This window comes from Eleginops maclovinus, chromosome 2 (genome assembly GCF_036324505.1).
Source record: "Eleginops maclovinus isolate JMC-PN-2008 ecotype Puerto Natales chromosome 2, JC_Emac_rtc_rv5, whole genome shotgun sequence".
NCBI lineage: Eukaryota > Metazoa > Chordata > Actinopteri > Perciformes > Eleginopidae > Eleginops > Eleginops maclovinus.
In genome coordinates this window covers 266,382-281,757 of record NC_086350.1, presented here as the reverse complement: position 1 = coordinate 281,757, position 15,376 = coordinate 266,382, and positions in this window count along the sequence as shown.

Genomic DNA, 15,376 nt, shown 5'->3' with positions numbered 1-15,376 from the left:
AACTAACTCAACCTCTCTGCTAACATCAGGAAACTAACTCAACCTCTCTGCTAACATCAGGAAACTAACTCAACGTCTCTGCTGACATCAGGAGACTAACCCAACGTCTCTGCTGACATCAGGAGACTAACCCAACGTCTCTGCTGACATCAGGAGACTAACCCAACGTCTCTGCTGACATCAGGAGACTAACTCAACGTCTCTGCTGACATCAGGAGACTAACTCAACGTCTCTGCTGACATCAGGAAACTAACTCAACGTCTCTGCTAACATCAGGAGACTAACCCGACGTCTCTGCTGACATCAGGAGACTAACTCAACGTCTCTGCTGACATCAGGAGACTAACTCAACGCCTCTGCTAACATCAGGAGACTAACTCAACCTCTCTGCTAACATCAGGAGACTAACTCAACGCCTCTGCTGACATCAGGAGACGAAACCAACGTCTCTGCTAACATCAGGAAACCAACTCAACGTCTCTGCTGACATCAGGAAACTAACTCAACCTCTCTGCTAACATCAGGAGACTAACTCAACGCCTCTGCTAACATCAGGAGACTAACCCGACGTCTCTGCTGACATCAGGAGACTAACCCAACGTCTCTGCTGACATCAGGAGACTAACTCAACGTCTCTGCTGACATCAGGAGACGAAACCAACGTCTCTGCTGACATCAGGAGACTAACTCAACGTCTCTGCTGACATCAGGAGACTAACTCAACGCCTCTGCTAACATCAGGAAACTAACTCAACCTCTCTGCTAACATCAGGAAACTAACTCAACCTCTCTGCTAACATCAGGAAACTAACTCAACGTCTCTGCTGACATCAGGAGACTAACCCAACGTCTCTGCTGACATCAGGAGACTAACCCAACGTCTCTGCTGACATCAGGAGACTAACCCAACGTCTCTGCTGACATCAGGAGACTAACTCAACGTCTCTGCTGACATCAGGAGACTAACTCAACGTCTCTGCTGACATCAGGAAACTAACTCAACGTCTCTGCTAACATCAGGAGACTAACCCGACGTCTCTGCTGACATCAGGAGACTAACTCAACGTCTCTGCTGACATCAGGAGACTAACTCAACGCCTCTGCTAACATCAGGAGACTAACTCAACCTCTCTGCTAACATCAGGAGACTAACTCAACGCCTCTGCTGACATCAGGAGACGAAACCAACGTCTCTGCTAACATCAGGAAACCAACTCAACGTCTCTGCTGACATCAGGAAACTAACTCAACCTCTCTGCTAACATCAGGAGACTAACTCAACGCCTCTGCTAACATCAGGAGACTAACCCGACGTCTCTGCTGACATCAGGAGACTAACCCAACGTCTCTGCTGACATCAGGAGACTAACTCAACGCCTCTGCTGACATCAGGAGACTAACCCAACGCCTCTGCTAACATCAGGAGACTAACTCAACCTCTCTGCTAACATCAGGAGACTAACTCAACGCCTCTGCTCACATCAGGAGACTAACTCAACGCCTCTGCTGACATCAGGAGACTAACTCAACGCCTCTGCTAACATCAGGAGACTAACTCAACCTCTCTGCTAACATCAGGAGACTAACCCAACGTCTCTGCTGACATCAGGAGACTAACTCAACGTCTCTGCTAACATCAGGAGACTAACTCAACGTCTCTGCTGACATCAGGAGACTAACCCAACGTCTCTGCTAACATCAGGAAACTAACTCAACGTCTCTGCTGACATCAGGAAACTAACCCAACGTCTCTGCTGACATCAGGAGACTAACTCAACGTCTCTGCTGACATCAGGAAACTAACCCAACGTCTCTGCTGACATCAGGAGACTAACTCAACGTCTCTGCTGACATCAGGAAACTAACCCAACGTCTCTGCTGACATCAGGAGACTAACTCAACGTCTCTGCTGACATCAGGAGACTAACTCAACGTCTCTGCTGACATCAGGAGACTAACTCAACGTCTCTGCTAACATCAGGAAACTAACCCAACGTCTCTGCTGACATCAGGAGACTAACTCAACGTCTCTGCTAACATCAGGAAACTAACTCAACGTCTCTGCTGACATCAGGAAACTAACCCAACGTCTCTGCTGACATCAGGAGACTAACTCAACGTCTCTGCTGACATCAGGAGACTAACTCAACGTCTCTGCTAACATCAGGAGACTAACTCAACGTCTCTGCTGACATCAGGAAACTAACTCAACGTCTCTGCTGACATCAGGAAACTAACCCAACGTCTCTGCTGACATCAGGAGACTAACTCAACGTCTCTGCTGACATCAGGAGACTAACCCAACGTCTCTGCTAACATCAGGAGACTAACTCAACGTCTCTGCTGACATCAGGAGACTAACTCAACGTCTCTGCTGACATCAGGAGACTAACTCAACGTCTCTGCTAACATCAGGAGACTAACTCAACGTCTCTGCTGACATCAGGAAACTAACTCAACGTCTCTGCTAACATCAGGAGACTAACTCAACGTCTCTGCTGACATCAGGAGACTAACTCAACGTCTCTGCTAACATCAGGAGACTAACCCAACGTCTCTGCTAACATCAGGAGACTAACTCAACGTCTCTGCTGACATCAGGAGACTAACTCAACGTCTCTGCTAACATCAGGAGACTAACCCAACGTCTCTGCTAACATCAGGAGACTAACCCAACGTCTCTGCTGACATCAGGAGACTAACCCGACGTCTCTGCTAACATCAGGAGACTAACTCAACGTCTCTGCTGACATCAGGAGACTAACTCAACGTCTCTGCTAACATCAGGAGACTAACTCAACGTCTCTGCTAACATCAGGAGACTAACTCAACGTCTCTGCTAACATCAGGAGACTAACTCAACGTCTCTGCTAACATCAGGAGACTAACCCGACGTCTCTGCTAACATCAGGAGACTAACTCAACGTCTCTGCTGACATCAGGAAACTAACTCAACGTCTCTGCTAACATCAGGAGACTAACTCAACGTCTCTGCTAACATCAGGAGACTAACTCAACGTCTCTGCTAACATCAGGAGACTAACCCAACGTCTCTGCTAACATCAGGAGACTAACTCAACGTCTCTGCTGACATCAGGAGACTAACTCAACGTCTCTGCTAACATCAGGAGACTAACCCAACGTCTCTGCTAACATCAGGAGACTAACCCAACGTCTCTGCTGACATCAGGAGACTAACCCGACGTCTCTGCTAACATCAGGAGACTAACTCAACGTCTCTGCTGACATCAGGAAACTAACCCGACGTCTCTGCTAACATCAGGAGACTAACTCAACGTCTCTGCTGACATCAGGAAACTAACCCGACGTCTCTGCTGACATCAGGAGACTAACCCAACGTCTCTGCTAACATCAGGAGACTAACTCAACGTCTCTGCTGACATCAGGAAACTAACCCGACGTCTCTGCTAACATCAGGAAACTAACTCAACGTCTCTGCTGACATCAGGAAACTAACCCGACGTCTCTGCTGACATCAGGAGACTAACCCAACGTCTCTGCTAACATCAGGAGACTAACTCAACGTCTCTGCTGACATCAGGAAACTAACCCGACGTCTCTGCTAACATCAGGAGACTAACCCAACGTCTCTGCTGACATCAGGAGACTAACCCAACGTCTCTGCTGACATCAGGAAACTAACCCGACGTCTCTGCTAACATCAGGAAACTAACCCAACGTCTCTGCTAACATCAGGAGACTAACTCAACGTCTCTGCTGACATCAGGAGACTAACCCAACCTCTCTGCTAACATCAGGAGACTAACTCAACGTCTCTGCTAACATCAGGAGACTAACTCAACGTCTCTGCTGACATCAGGAGACTAACTCAACGTCTCTGCTAACATCAGGAGACTAACTCAACGTCTCTGCTGACATCAGGAGACTAACTCAACGTCTCTGCTAACATCAGGAGACTAACTCAACGTCTCTGCTGACATCAGGAGACTAACTCAACGTCTCTGCTAACATCAGGAGACTAACTCAACGTCTCTGCTAACATCAGGAAACTAACTCAACGTCTCTGCTAACATCAGGAGACTAACTCAACGTCTCTGCTGACATCAGGAGACTAACTCAACGTCTCTGCTAACATCAGGAGACTAACTCAACGTCTCTGCTGACATCAGGAGACTAACTCAACGTCTCTGCTAACATCAGGAGACTAACTCAACGTCTCTGCTAACATCAGGAGACTAACCCAACGTCTCTGCTGACATCAGGAGACTAACTCAACGTCTCTGCTAACATCAGGAGACTAACTCAACGTCTCTGCTGACATCAGGAAACTAACCCAACCTCTCTGCTAACATCAGGAGACTAACTCAACGTCTCTGCTGACATCAGGAGACTAACTCAACGTCTCTGCTAACATCAGGAGACTAACCCAACGTCTCTGCTGACATCAGGAGACTAACTCAACGTCTCTGCTAACATCAGGAGACTAACTCAACGTCTCTGCTGACATCAGGAAACTAACCCAACGTCTCTGCTAACATCAGGAGACTAACTCAACGTCTCTGCTGACATCAGGAAACTAACCCAACCTCTCTGCTAACATCAGGAGACTAACCCAACGTCTCTGCTGACATCAGGAGACTAACTCAACGTCTCTGCTAACATCAGGAGACTAACTCAACGTCTCTGCTGACATCAGGAGACTAACCCAACCTCTCTGCTAACATCAGGAGACTAACTCAACGTCTCTGCTGACATCAGGAGACTAACTCAACGTCTCTGCTAACATCAGGAGACTAACTCAACGTCTCTGCTAACATCAGGAGACTAACTCAACGTCTCTGCTGACATCAGGAGACTAACTCAACGTCTCTGCTAACATCAGGAGACTAACTCAACGTCTCTGCTAACATCAGGAGACTAACCCAACGTCTCTGCTGACATCAGGAGACTAACTCAACGTCTCTGCTAACATCAGGAGACTAACCCAACGTCTCTGCTGACATCAGGAGACTAACTCAACGCCTCTGCTGACATCAGGAGACTAACCCAACGTCTCTGCTGACATCAGGAGACTAACCCAACGTCTCTGCTGACATCAGGAGACTAACTCAACGCCTCTGCTAACATCAGGAGACTAACTCAACGTCTTTGCTGACATCAGGAGACTAACTCAACGTCTCTGCTGACATCAGGAGACTAACTCAACGTCTCTGCTAACATCAGGAGACTAACCCAACGTCTCTGCTGACATCAGGAGACTAACCCAACGTCTCTGCTGATATCAGGAGACTAACTCAACGTCTCTGCTGACATCAGGAGACTAACTCAACGTCTCTGCTAACATCAGGAGACTAACCCAACGTCTCTGCTGACATCAGGAGACTAACCCAACGTCTCTGCTGATATCAGGAGACTAACTCAACGTCTCTGCTGACATCAGGAGACTAACTCAACGTCTCTGCTGATATCAGGAGACTAACTCAACGTCTCTGCTGACATCAGGAGACTAACTCAACGTCTCTGCTAACATCAGGAGACTAACTCAACGTCTCTGCTGACATCAGGAGACTAACTCAACGTCTCTGCTGACATCAGGAGACTAACCCAACGTCTCTGCTGACATCAGGAGACTAACCCAACGTCTCTGCTGACATCAGGAGACTAACTCAACGTCTCTGCTGACATCAGGAGACTAACTCAACGTCTCTGCTGACATCAGGAAACTAACCCAACGTCTCTGCTGACATCAGGAGACTAACCCAACGTCTCTGCTGACATCAGGAGACTAACTCAACGTCTCTGCTGACATCAGGACACTAACCCAACGTCTCTGCTGACATCAGGAGACTAACCCGAAGTCTCTGCTAACATCAGGAAACTAACTCAACGTCTCTGCTGACATCAGGAAACTAACCCAACGTCTCTGCTGACATCAGGAGACTAACCCAACGTCTCTGCTGACATCAGGAGACTAACTCAACGTCTCTGCTGACATCAGGAGACTAACCCAACGTCTCTGCTGACATCAGGAGACTAACCCGAAGTCTCTGCTAACATCAGGAGACTAACCCAACGTCTCTGCTGACATCAGGAGACTAACCCGAAGTCTCTGCTAACATCAGGAGACTAACTCAACGTCTCTGCTGACATCAGGAGACTAACTCAACGTCTCTGCTGACATCAGGAGACTAACCCAACGTCTCTGCTGACATCAGGAGACTAACCCAACGTCTCTGCTGACATCAGGAGACTAACCCAACGTCTCTGCTGACATCAGGAGACTAACCCGAAGTCTCTGCTAACATCAGGAGACTAACTCAACGTCTCTGCTGACATCAGGAGACTAACTCAACGTCTCTGCTGACATCAGGAGACTAACTCAACGTCTCTGCTGACATCAGGAGACTAACTCAACGTCTCTGCTGACATCAGGAGACTAACCCAACGTCTCTGCTGACATCAGGAGACTAACCCGAAGTCTCTGCTAACATCAGGAGACTAACTCAACGTCTCTGCTGACATCAGGAGACTAACTCAACGTCTCTGCTGACATCAGGAGACTAACTCAACGTCTCTGCTGACATCAGGAGACTAACTCAACGTCTCTGCTGACATCAGGAGACTAACCCAACGTCTCTGCTGACATCAGGAGACTAACCCGACGTCTCTGCTGACATCAGGAAACTAACTCAACGTCTCTGCTGACATCAGGAGACTAACTCAACGTCTCTGCTGACATCAGGAGACTAACCCAACGTCTCTGCTGACATCAGGAGACTAACCCAACGTCTCTGCTGACATCAGGAGACTAACCCGAAGTCTCTGCTAACATCAGGAGACTAACTCAACGTCTCTGCTGACATCAGGAGACTAACTCAACGTCTCTGCTGACATCAGGAGACTAACCCAACGTCTCTGCTAACATCAGGAGACTAACCCAACGTCTCTGCTAACATCAGGAGACTAACTCAACGTCTCTGCTGACATCAGGAGACTAACTCAACGTCTCTGCTAACATCAGGAGACTAACTCAACGTCTCTGCTGACATCAGGAGACTAACTCAACGTCTCTGCTGACATCAGGAGACTAACCCAACGTCTCTGCTGACATCAGGAGACTAACCCGAAGTCTCTGCTAACATCAGGAGACTAACCCAACGTCTCTGCTGACATCAGGAGACTAACTCAACGTCTCTGCTGACATCAGGAGACTAACTCAACGTCTCTGCTGACATCAGGAGACTAACTCAACGTCTCTGCTGACATCAGGAGACTAACTCAACGTCTCTGCTGACATCAGGAAACTAACTCAACGTCTCTGCTGACATCAGGAGACTAACTCAACGTCTCTGCTGACATCAGGAGACTAACCCAACGCCTCTGCTAACATCAGGAGACCAACTCAACGTCTCTGCTAACATCAGGAGACTAACTCAACGTCTCTGCTGACATCAGGAAACTAACTCAACGTCTCTGCTGACATCAGGAGACTAACTCAACGTCTCTGCTGACATCAGGAGACTAACTCAACGTCTCTGCTGACATCAGGAGACTAACTCAACGTCTCTGCTGACATCAGGAGACTAACTCAACGTCTCTGCTGACATCAGGAGACTAACTCAACGTCTCTGCTGACATCAGGAGACTAACTCAACGTCTCTGCTGACATCAGGAGACTAACTCAACGTCTCTGCTGACATCAGGAGACTAACTCAACGTCTCTGCTGACATCAGGAGACTAACTCAACGTCTCTGCTAACATCAGGAGACTAACTCAACGTCTCTGCTAACATCAGGATACCAACTCAACGTCTCTGCTAACATCAGGAGACTAACTCAACGTCTCTGCTGACATCAGGAGACTAACTCAACGTCTCTGCTGACATCAGGAGACTAACTCAACGTCTCTGCTGACATCAGGAGACTAACTCAACGTCTCTGCTGACATCAGGAGACTAACACAACGTCTCTGCTGACATCAGGAGACTAACTCAACGTCTCTGCTGACATCAGGAAACTAACTCAACGTCTCTGCTAACATCACGAGACTAACTCAACGTCTCTGCTGACATCAGGAAACTAACTCAACGTCTCTGCTGACATCAGGAGACTAACCCAACGCCTCTGCTGACATCAGGAGACTAACTCAACGTCTCTGCTGACATCAGGAGACTAACACAACGTCTCTGCTGACATCAGGAGACTAACTCAACGTCTCTGCTGACATCAGGAAACTAACTCAACGTCTCTGCTAACATCACGAGACTAACTCAACGTCTCTGCTAACATCAGGAAACTAACTCAACGTCTCTGCTAACATCACGAGACTAACTCAACGTCTCTGCTAACATCAGGAAACTAACCCAACGTCTCTGCTGACATCAGGAGACTAACTCAACGTCTCTGCTGACATCAGGAAACTAACCCAACGTCTCTGCTAACATCAGGAAACTAACTCAACGTCTCTGCTGACATCAGGAAACCAACCCAACGTCTCTGCTGACATCAGGAAACTAACCCAACGTCTCTGCTGACATCACAAGACTAACTCAACGTCTCTGCTAACATCAGGAGACTAACTCAACGTCTCTGCTGACATCAGGAGACTAACTCAACGTCTCTGCTGACATCAGGAGACTAACTCAACGTCTCTGCTGACATCAGGAGACTAACTCAACGTCTCTGCTGACATCAGGAGACTAACTCAACGTCTCTGCTGACATTACGAGACTAACCCAACGCCTCTGCTGACATCAGGAGACTAACTCAACGTCTCTGCTGACATCAGGAGACTAACACAACGTCTCTGCTGACATCAGGAAACTAACTCAACGTCTCTGCTAACATCACGAGACTAACTCAACGTCTCTGCTAACATCACGAGACTAACTCAACGTCTCTGCTAACATCAGGAAACTAACTCAACGTCTCTGCTGACATCAGGAGACTAACTCAACGTCTCTGCTGACATCACGAGACTAACTCAACGTCTCTGCTAACATCACGAGACTAACTCAACGTCTCTGCTGACATCAGGAGACTAACTCAACCTCTCTGCTTACATCAGGAGACTAACCCGACGTCTCTGCTAACATCAGGAAACTAACCCAACGTCTCTGCTGACATCAGGAGACTAACTCAACGTCTCTGCTGACATCAGGAAACTAACCCAACGTCTCTGCTAACATCAGGAAACTAACTCAACGTCTCTGCTGACATCAGGAAACTAACCCAACGTCTCTGCTGACAGCACGAGACTAACCCAACGTCTCTGCTGACATCAGGAAACTAACCCAACGTCTCTGCTGACAGCACGAGACTAACCCAACGTCTCTGCTGACATCAGGAAACTAACCCAACGTCTCTGCTGACATCAGGAAACTAACTCAACGTCTCTGCTAACATCAGGGAACTAACCCAACGTCTCTGCTAACATCAGGAAACTAACCCAACGTCTCTGCTAACATCAGGGAACTAACCCAACGTCTCTGCTAACATCAGGAAACTAACTCAACGTCTCTGCTGACATCAGGAGACTAACTCAACGTCTCTGCTGACATCAGGAGACTAACTCAACGTCTCTGCTGACATCAGGAGACTAACTCAACGTCTCTGCTGACATCAGGAGACTAACTCAACGTCTCTGCTGACATTACGAGACTAACCCAACGCCTCTGCTGACATCAGGAGACTAACTCAACGTCTCTGCTGACATCAGGAGACTAACACAACGTCTCTGCTGACATCAGGAGACTAACTCAACGTCTCTGCTGACATCAGGAAACTAACTCAACGTCTCTGCTAACATCACGAGACTAACTCAACGTCTCTGCTAACATCACGAGACTAACTCAACGTCTCTGCTAACATCAGGAAACTAACTCAACGTCTCTGCTAACATCACGAGACTAACTCAACGTCTCTGCTAACATCAGGAAACTAACCCAACGTCTCTGCTGACATCAGGAGACTAACTCAACGTCTCTGCTAACATCAGGAAACTAACTCAACGTCTCTGCTGACATCAGGAAACCAACCCAACGTCTCTGCTGACATCAGGAAACCAACCCAACGTCTCTGCTGACATCAGGAAACTAACCCAACGTCTCTGCTGACATCACAAGACTAACTCAACGTCTCTGCTAACATCAGGAGACTAACTCAACGTCTCTGCTGACATCAGGAGACTAACTCAACGTCTCTGCTGACATCAGGAGACTAACTCAACGTCTCTGCTGACATCAGGAGACTAACTCAACGTCTCTGCTGACATCAGGAGACTAACTCAACGTCTCTGCTGACATCAGGAGACTAACACAACGTCTCTGCTGACATCAGGAAACTAACTCAACGTCTCTGCTAACATCACGAGACTAACTCAACGTCTCTGCTAACATCACGAGACTAACTCAACGTCTCTGCTAACATCAGGAAACTAACTCAACGTCTCTGCTGACATCAGGAAACTAACTCAACGTCTCTGCTGACATCACGAGACTAACTCAACGTCTCTGCTAACATCACGAGACTAACTCAACGTCTCTGCTGACATCAGGAGACTAACTCAACGTCTCTGCTAACATCAGGAAACTAACCCAACGTCTCTGCTGACATCACAAGACTAACTCAACGTCTCTGCTAACATCAGGAGACTAACTCAACGTCTCTGCTGACATCAGGAGACTAACTCAACGTCTCTGCTGACATCAGGAGACTAACTCAACGTCTCTGCTGACATCAGGAGACTAACTCAACGTCTCTGCTGACATCAGGAGACTAACTCAACGTCTCTGCTGACATCAGGAGACTAACACAACGTCTCTGCTGACATCAGGAAACTAACTCAACGTCTCTGCTAACATCACGAGACTAACTCAACGTCTCTGCTAACATCACGAGACTAACTCAACGTCTCTGCTAACATCAGGAAACTAACTCAACGTCTCTGCTGACATCAGGAAACTAACTCAACGTCTCTGCTGACATCACGAGACTAACTCAACGTCTCTGCTAACATCACGAGACTAACTCAACGTCTCTGCTGACATCAGGAGACTAACTCAACCTCTCTGCTTACATCAGGAGACTAACCCGACGTCTCTGCTAACATCAGGAAACTAACCCAACGTCTCTGCTGACATCAGGAGACTAACTCAACGTCTCTGCTGACATCAGGAAACTAACCCAACGTCTCTGCTGACATCAGGAAACTAACTCAACGTCTCTGCTGACATCAGGAGACTAACCCAACGCCTCTGCTAACATCAGGAGACCAACTCAACGTCTCTGCTAACATCAGGAGACTAACTCAACGTCTCTGCTGACATCAGGAAACTAACTCAACGTCTCTGCTGACATCAGGAGACTAACTCAACGTCTCTGCTGACATCAGGAGACTAACTCAACGTCTCTGCTGACATCAGGAGACTAACTCAACGTCTCTGCTGACATCAGGAGACTAACTCAACGTCTCTGCTGACATCAGGAGACTAACTCAACGTCTCTGCTGACATCAGGAGACTAACTCAACGTCTCTGCTGACATCAGGAGACTAACTCAACGTCTCTGCTGACATCAGGAGACTAACTCAACGTCTCTGCTGACATCAGGAGACTAACTCAACGTCTCTGCTGACATCAGGAGACTAACTCAACGTCTCTGCTAACATCAGGAGACTAACTCAACGTCTCTGCTGACATCAGGATACCAACTCAACGTCTCTGCTAACATCAGGAGACTAACTCAACGTCTCTGCTGACATCAGGAGACTAACTCAACGTCTCTGCTGACATCAGGAGACTAACTCAACGTCTCTGCTGACATCAGGAGACTAACTCAACGTCTCTGCTGACATCAGGAGACTAACTCAACGTCTCTGCTGACATCAGGAGACTAACTCAACGTCTCTGCTAACATCAGGATACCAACTCAACGTCTCTGCTAACATCAGGAGACTAACTCAACGTCTCTGCTGACATCAGGAGACTAACTCAACGTCTCTGCTGACATCAGGAGACTAACTCAACGTCTCTGCTGACATCAGGAGACTAACTCAACGTCTCTGCTGACATCAGGAGACTAACTCAACGTCTCTGCTGACATCAGGAGACTAACTCAACGTCTCTGCTGACATTACGAGACTAACCCAACGCCTCTGCTGACATCAGGAGACTAACTCAACGTCTCTGCTGACATCAGGAGACTAACACAACGTCTCTGCTGACATCAGGAGACTAACTCAACGTCTCTGCTGACATCAGGAAACTAACTCAACGTCTCTGCTAACATCACGAGACTAACTCAACGTCTCTGCTAACATCAGGAAACTAACCCAACGTCTCTGCTGACATCAGGAGACTAACTCAACGTCTCTGCTGACATCAGGAAACTAACCCAACGTCTCTGCTAACATCAGGAAACTAACTCAACGTCTCTGCTGACATCAGGAAACCAACCCAACGTCTCTGCTGACATCAGGAAACTAACCCAACGTCTCTGCTGACATCACAAGACTAACTCAACGTCTCTGCTAACATCAGGAGACTAACTCAACGTCTCTGCTGACATCAGGAGACTAACTCAACGTCTCTGCTGACATCAGGAGACTAACTCAACGTCTCTGCTGACATCAGGAGACTAACTCAACGTCTCTGCTGACATCAGGAGACTAACTCAACGTCTCTGCTGACATTACGAGACTAACCCAACGCCTCTGCTGACATCAGGAGACTAACTCAACGTCTCTGCTGACATCAGGAGACTAACACAACGTCTCTGCTGACATCAGGAAACTAACTCAACGTCTCTGCTAACATCACGAGACTAACTCAACGTCTCTGCTAACATCACGAGACTAACTCAACGTCTCTGCTAACATCAGGAAACTAACTCAACGTCTCTGCTGACATCAGGAGACTAACTCAACGTCTCTGCTGACATCACGAGACTAACTCAACGTCTCTGCTGACATCACGAGACTAACTCAACGTCTCTGCTGACATCAGGAGACTAACTCAACCTCTCTGCTTACATCAGGAGACTAACCCGACGTCTCTGCTAACATCAGGAAACTAACCCAACGTCTCTGCTGACATCAGGAGACTAACTCAACGTCTCTGCTGACATCAGGAAACTAACCCAACGTCTCTGCTAACATCAGGAAACTAACTCAACGTCTCTGCTGACATCAGGAAACTAACCCAACGTCTCTGCTGACAGCACGAGACTAACCCAACGTCTCTGCTGACATCAGGAAACTAACCCAACGTCTCTGCTGACATCAGGAAACTAACTCAACGTCTCTGCTAACATCAGGGAACTAACCCAACGTCTCTGCTAACATCAGGAAACTAACCCAACGTCTCTGCTAACATCAGGGAACTAACCCAACGTCTCTGCTAACATCAGGAAACTAACTCAACGTCTCTGCTGACATCAGGAGACTAACTCAACGTCTCTGCTGACATCAGGAGACTAACTCAACGTCTCTGCTGACATCAGGAGACTAACTCAACGTCTCTGCTGACATCAGGAGACTAACTCAACGTCTCTGCTGACATTACGAGACTAACCCAACGCCTCTGCTGACATCAGGAGACTAACTCAACGTCTCTGCTGACATCAGGAGACTAACACAACGTCTCTGCTGACATCAGGAGACTAACTCAACGTCTCTGCTGACATCAGGAAACTAACTCAACGTCTCTGCTAACATCACGAGACTAACTCAACGTCTCTGCTAACATCACGAGACTAACTCAACGTCTCTGCTAACATCAGGAAACTAACTCAACGTCTCTGCTAACATCACGAGACTAACTCAACGTCTCTGCTAACATCAGGAAACTAACCCAACGTCTCTGCTGACATCAGGAGACTAACTCAACGTCTCTGCTGACATCAGGAAACTAACCCAACGTCTCTGCTAACATCAGGAAACTAACTCAACGTCTCTGCTGACATCAGGAAACCAACCCAACGTCTCTGCTGACATCAGGAAACTAACCCAACGTCTCTGCTGACATCACAAGACTAACTCAACGTCTCTGCTAACATCAGGAGACTAACTCAACGTCTCTGCTGACATCAGGAGACTAACTCAACGTCTCTGCTGACATCAGGAGACTAACTCAACGTCTCTGCTGACATCAGGAGACTAACTCAACGTCTCTGCTGACATCAGGAGACTAACTCAACGTCTCTGCTGACATTACGAGACTAACCCAACGCCTCTGCTGACATCAGGAGACTAACTCAACGTCTCTGCTGACATCAGGAGACTAACACAACGTCTCTGCTGACATCAGGAAACTAACTCAACGTCTCTGCTAACATCACGAGACTAACTCAACGTCTCTGCTAACATCACGAGACTAACTCAACGTCTCTGCTGACATCACGAGACTAACTCAACGTCTCTGCTAACATCACGAGACTAACTCAACGTCTCTGCTGACATCAGGAGACTAACTCAACCTCTCTGCTTACATCAGGAGACTAACCCGACGTCTCTGCTAACATCAGGAAACTAACCCAACGTCTCTGCTGACATCAGGAGACTAACTCAACGTCTCTGCTGACATCAGGAAACTAACTCAACGTCTCTGCTGACATCACGAGACTAACTCAACGTCTCTGCTAACATCAGGAAACTAACCCAACGTCTCTGCTAACATCAGGAGACTAACCCAACGTCTCTGCTGACATCAGGAAACTAACTCAACGTCTCTGCTAACATCACGAGACTAACTCAACGTCTCTGCTAACATCACGAGACTAACTCAACGTCTCTGCTGACATCACGAGACTAACTCAACGTCTCTGCTAACATCACGAGACTAACTCAACGTCTCTGCTGACATCAGGAGACTAACTCAACCTCTCTGCTTACATCAGGAGACTAACCCGACGTCTCTGCTAACATCAGGAAACTAACCCAACGTCTCTGCTGACATCAGGAGACTAACTCAACGTCTCTGCTGACATCAGGAAACTAACTCAACGTCTCTGCTGACATCACGAGACTAACTCAACGTCTCTGCTAACATCAGGAAACTAACCCAACGTCTCTGCTAACATCAGGAGACTAACCCAACGTCTCTGCTGACATCACGAGACTAACTCAACGTCTCTGCTAACATCAGGAAACTAACCCAACGTCTCTGCTGACATCAGGAAACTAACTCAACGTCTCTGCTGACATCAGGAAACTAACTCAACGTCTCTGCTGACATCACGAGACTAACTCAACGTCTCTGCTGACATCACGAGACTAACTCAACGTCTCTGCTGACATCAGGAGACTAACTCAACCTCTCTGCTGACATCAGGAGACTAACTCGACGTCTCTGCTAACATCAGGAAACTAACCCAACGTCTCTGCTGACATCAGGA